The sequence below is a fragment of the Sorghum bicolor genome, chromosome 6 (genome assembly GCF_000003195.3).
Source record: "Sorghum bicolor cultivar BTx623 chromosome 6, Sorghum_bicolor_NCBIv3, whole genome shotgun sequence".
Taxonomy (NCBI): Eukaryota; Viridiplantae; Streptophyta; class Magnoliopsida; order Poales; family Poaceae; genus Sorghum; species Sorghum bicolor.
This window is the reverse complement of record NC_012875.2, coordinates 28,413,846-28,419,380: the sequence shown is the minus strand read 5'-3', so window position 1 is coordinate 28,419,380 and position 5,535 is coordinate 28,413,846.

The following is a 5,535-nucleotide window of genomic DNA, read 5'->3' as shown; positions in this document are numbered from 1 at the left end:
ACTGGTCCTAAAGGGGTCCCTAAACACCAGTTGGCCCCGCGAAGCGATCAAGCAAGCAGTAGCCGTTCACCCTCGCAGCAAGAGGTGGAAAGGTTGTCTGCCGAGCTAACCGAAGTGACGAGAGAAAGGATGTACAACGTCATGGAGATTGGTGAACTAAAAGCTCAATTATTAAAACAAAAACAAGCCACAGAGAACTGCGAGGCCATGCTGTCCCGTATGGTGGAGGAGAGGAATGCCGCTATTGCCCGAGAAGAGGAGGCCAGGAGCGCACACAGCCACGAGCTGACCAGGATGAAGGCAAAGCTGGACAAAACCAAGTACCTTAAAGATCTGTACGTGAAGATGGCGGCCACTGTCACCGTGCAAAGGGATGTCGCGTGGCAGCGGGAGGACCAGCTACAGCTAGAGAAGCTTGAGCTGGCACATCATTTAGACACCGTCAACGACTTGGCAATGCAATACCATGATATTGCATTCGACCTATATCATCAGCTCCATCCACCTCCAGGTGAAGGGGAGATGGATACGGATGGAGAGTTGGCGGATGCTGGGGAACCCGACCAAGACCTCAGTGACGAGGAGGAATCTGACTCCGGTGATGATAACCCGGGGGGTAATCAGGACGATGGCAATGACGACCAGGGCTACAGCTCTGGCCACACCGACTAGTTCGGTGAAGTCGCGGGCAACGTCGTTGTAGGATTCCTAGTTTACCGTAGTGGGGTCGGGTTTGTAGTATAGTGTCTTTTCTTTTAAAAGTTGTACTTGTTTATTTCCAGTGTGTTGAACTGATGTTTGATAAATAAATGGAAGTATGTAAGATATGTTCTAAGTTATGAATTCATGTGGTAACAAGTACATATGACTCTTGTAGCAGATGCCGATGCGTACTCATGGATCTGATGGAGCCGGTTCCTCTAAGGGAGGGGATGACATCCCCAACCCTCCACCTGCTCCACCTTCCCTGGCTGATGCCATTGCTGTTCTTTTGAGTGCCACCACCGACAACGCACGCTTGTTGCGCGAGTTAGCACAACGCCAACCACACCCCGCCCCAAACTTCAGAGCACAGCACAATGGGGAGGGAGAAACTCGGTACGTGGACTTTACCGAGACAAGGCCCCCGGTATTCACCAAGGCTGATGAGCCGTTAGAGGCTGATGACTGGCTCCGAATAACGGAGCACAAGTTCAGTCTGATCCGATGTTCGGAAACTCAGAAGCCCCTGTTCGCAGCTCAACAGCTTCGGGGAGCTGCGAGTGCCTGCTGGGAGAATTTTCTAGCTATCCAAGGTCCAGGACACCAGGTCACCTGGACAGAATTTAAGGACGCGCTCCGCGCCCACTATATCCCCGAAGGGCTTATGGCCATGAAGGCCGAAGAATTTCTCGCCTTGCAACAAGGCGATAAAAGTGTCATGGAGAACGTGGCAAAATTTAATCATCTTTCTCAATATGCCACAGACCATGTGAACACGGATAGAAAGAAGAAGGCCTGCTTCATGCGTGGTCTCAATACCAAACTTCAAACCATGATGACCACCTGTCAAAATGCTACCTTTTACGAGGCGGTAAATATTGCCATCGCCTCAGAAGAAAAGAATAGAAAGCACAAAGAAGCCAAGAAGAAGGCCGCTTCTTCCTCCTTCTCTGGTCGCGGTCAAAAGCGCCAGAGAATCATTTATCATCCACAGGGCCACGGACGCTTTCAAGCGCTGTCACCTTATCGTGGTCCCTTTTCCCATCCACAATATAGACCAGGGCAGCAGGTATATCCTCGACCTACTGCCATCGCCACTGCACCACACCAACCGAACGCCCCAGGTGTTCATCCCACTGCTCCACCCAACCACAATTATCCCTGTCTCAATTGTGGTAAGCCTGGGCATTTTTCCAAAGAATGCCCCTACCCCCGCCAAACCAACCCCACTTTCCAAAGGCCACCCATTGGCCAACCCCAGCAGAGCCAATTCAGGACTCGGGCTCAGAAAGGACAAAATGTGCAAAGGGGTAAACCCATAAAGAAAGCGGGACAAGTCTTCCATACAGAGGTGGAGAGGATACCGGAAGGAGAACCGGTGATGATGGGTACATTTCCTATTGCGAAACATCCTGCTTTAATGCTTTTCGATTCTGGTGCATCTCATACATTCATCAACCGCACCTTCGTGATAAAGCATGGCATACCCATTGGGGAAACAAAAGATCATTTTTATATACAGTCGCCAGGAGAACGGCTGAGTTCTAATGAAATGGTTCACCAGATACCCATCGAATTTGGTGGGCTAGTTTTCCCACTAGCATGATTGTTCTTAAAGACCAGAAGATTGATGTCATACTAGGCATGAACTGGATGGCACAACGAGGGGTTGTGCTAGATACCTTGCATCGAACCATTAAAATCCCATTGCCCAATGAGAATTCTTACCTTCTAATCCAGTTAGCTACTCCCAAATGTTCAATTGGGTAGGTTCATGCCACTAATGTGGCTGCAGTCAAAAATATCCCAGTGGTTCGGGATTTTCCAGACGTTTTTCCTGAAGACCTACCAGGTCTGCCACCGGACCGGGATGTCCAGTTCAGCATAGAATTGAAACAAGGGACAGCCCCAATATCTCGAAGGGCCTACCGAATGGCACCAAAAGAACTGGCCGAATTAAAAACCCAACTACAAGAGCTGTTGCAGAAAGGTTTTATTCAGCCCAGTTCCTCTCCATGGGGTTGCCCAGCCTTATTTGTGAAAAAGAAAGATCAAACATTAAGGCTGTGTGTTGATTATCGTCCCCTGAATGAGGTGACGATTAAGAACAAGTACCCATTGCCCCGTTTGACTTGCTATTTGACCAGTTGGCCGGGGCTAAAGTATTCTCAAAGATTGATTTGAGATCAGGGTACCATCAAATCAAAATTAGGCCGGAGGATGTACCCAAAACGGCTTTTACAACCCGTTATGGGCTGTATGAAAACTTGGTGATGTCTTTTGGGTTGACCAATGCACCGGCCCATTTCATGTACTTGATGAACTCTGTCTTCATGCCAGAGCTGGACAAATTCGTGGTCATCTTCATTGATGACATTCTGATCTATTCCAAAACTAAGAAAGAACATGCTGAACATTTGAGAATTGTGCTGACCCGCCTCAGGGAACATCAGCTATATGCCAAGTTCAGCAAATGTGAGTTCTGGCTGGACAAAGTCCATTTCCTGGGGCATGTATTATCAGCGGAGGGAGTCGCTGTAGACCCAGGTAAAGTAGAAGATGTGTTGAATTGGAAGCCCCCGACTACGGTACATGAGGTCCGTAGTTTTCTGGGTATGGCGGAATATTACCGTCGCTTTATCCCGGACATTTCCAGAGTCGCTAAACCAATCATGACCTTGCTCAAGAATCAAACAAAATTTGTTTGGTCACCTGAATGTGAGCAAGCCTTCCAGACTCTGAAAAGATTATTGACAACTGCACCTGTCTTAGCCCAGCCAGATATTGAAAAGCCCTTTGATGTGTATTGTGACGCATCAGGAATAGGGATAGGCTGTGTGCTAATGCAGGAGGGTCGAGTAATTGCATATGCTTCCAGGCAGCTTAAACCACATGAAGAGAATTACCCAACCCATGATCTTGAACTAGCCGCCGTAGTACATGCACTAAAGATCTCGCGCCATTATCTGTTGGGGAACACTTGTCATCTATACACAGATCACAAGAGCTTGAAGTATATCTTCACTCAAGCTGAACTTAATATGCGCCAGCGAAGGTGGCTAGAATTGATCAAAGATTACGACCTTGAGGTGCATTATCACCCTGGCAAAGCGAACGTAGTAGCTGATGCCCTCAGTCGTAAGGCTCACTGTAATTGCTTAACCGTGACGCCCAAAGATATAACTTTATGCCAAGAGCTAGAGAACTGGGGGATAGAAATGATTTCCCAAGGAAGCCTTGCCAATCTAAAGATTGATTTTAATCTCGAAGCTCAAATCATATAGGCACAAAAAGAAGACAAAGGCATGAAATATCTGAAAGAGAAAATTTTTAATAGAGCACCCACAGACTTTAAGGTGGATGATGCAGGAGTAATCTGGTTCAAAAACCGGTTAGTGGTTCCAAAGGTACCTGAGCTACGTCAGCAAATCCTGGATGAAGGTCATACCACAAGATATTCTACCCCGGGAGCAATAAAATGTATCAGGACCTGAAGCAAAGGTTTTGGTGGACGAAAATGAAGATAGAAATAGCTCGCTATGTGGCCCAATGCGACACATGTCGAAAGGTCAAAGCTGTTCATCTCAAATCCGCTGGAGAGTTGCAACCCTTGCCTATTCCAGCATGGAAATGGGATGATATTAGTATGGATTTCATAGTAGGATTGCCCAAGACGGCCAAAGGCTTTGATTCTATTTGGGTCATTGTGGATCGTCTCACCAAAACAGCACACTTCTTACCTGTAAAGACATCGTATCATACTTCCACCTATGCTCAGATCTATTTTGATCGTATACTAAGTCTGCATGGGGTGCCAAAGACAATAGTGTCAGATAGAGGCACCCAATTTGTCTCCCAGTTCTGGAAATGCTTACATGAATCTTTGGGCACCAAGCTTTTATACAGTACCGCCTAGCACCCTCAAATAGGTGGGCAAACAGAGAGGGTGAATCAAACCCTAGAAGATCTATTAAGATCTTGTGCCCTGAATTTTCCAGATAAGTGGGATGACTGCCTGCCTCTAGCAGAGTTTTCCTACAACAATAGCAACCAAGAAAGTATTATGATGGCTCCCTTCGAGGCACTATATGGCCGTCGATGTCGAACTCCGTTACACTGGTCGGAACCCGGAGAAAGATGGTTCTTCGGGGTTGACTTAGTGAAAGAAACTGAGAACAAAGTCAGACAAATCCAAAATAACTTGAAGATTGCTCAGTCCCGACAGAAAAGTTATGCCGATAAAAGACGTCGACCCTTAAAGTTCGCCAAAGGTGACCATGTGTATCTGAAAGTATCCCCAATGAAAGGAATAAATCATTTTGGCACTAAAGGCAAGTTAGCGCCCCGTTACATTGGTCCATTTCCAATCATTGACCGATGTGGACAGGTAGCTTACCGCCTTAAACTGCCCGAATGATTATCCGGGATACACAATGTATTTCATGTGTCTCAATTGAAAAAGTGTCTTCGAGTACCAGACCAAGTTCAAGATATCGAAGAGGTGGAACTTGAACCAGATCTGACCTATGCGGAATATCCTATCCGAGTATTGGATCGCAAGGATAGGGTTACTCGAAGAACAACTACCACATGGGAATCTGAAGATTATCTAATAGAGAATTTTCCTGAGTTCCATGCTTCTCTTCAAGACAACATCCAATAAATAGAAAGTGTAATCGAATGCAGGAAAAAAAGAGTAGCCAAAGCCATGTACTTGATGTACATATATGTTTATAATTGAGTAGTCTTCCCTAGCTCCTTGTATTATGAAAATGTTGAAAGTGAAATAGTTTGACAAATTTCCTTTTCCATTACATACCCTAAGGCTTTAAA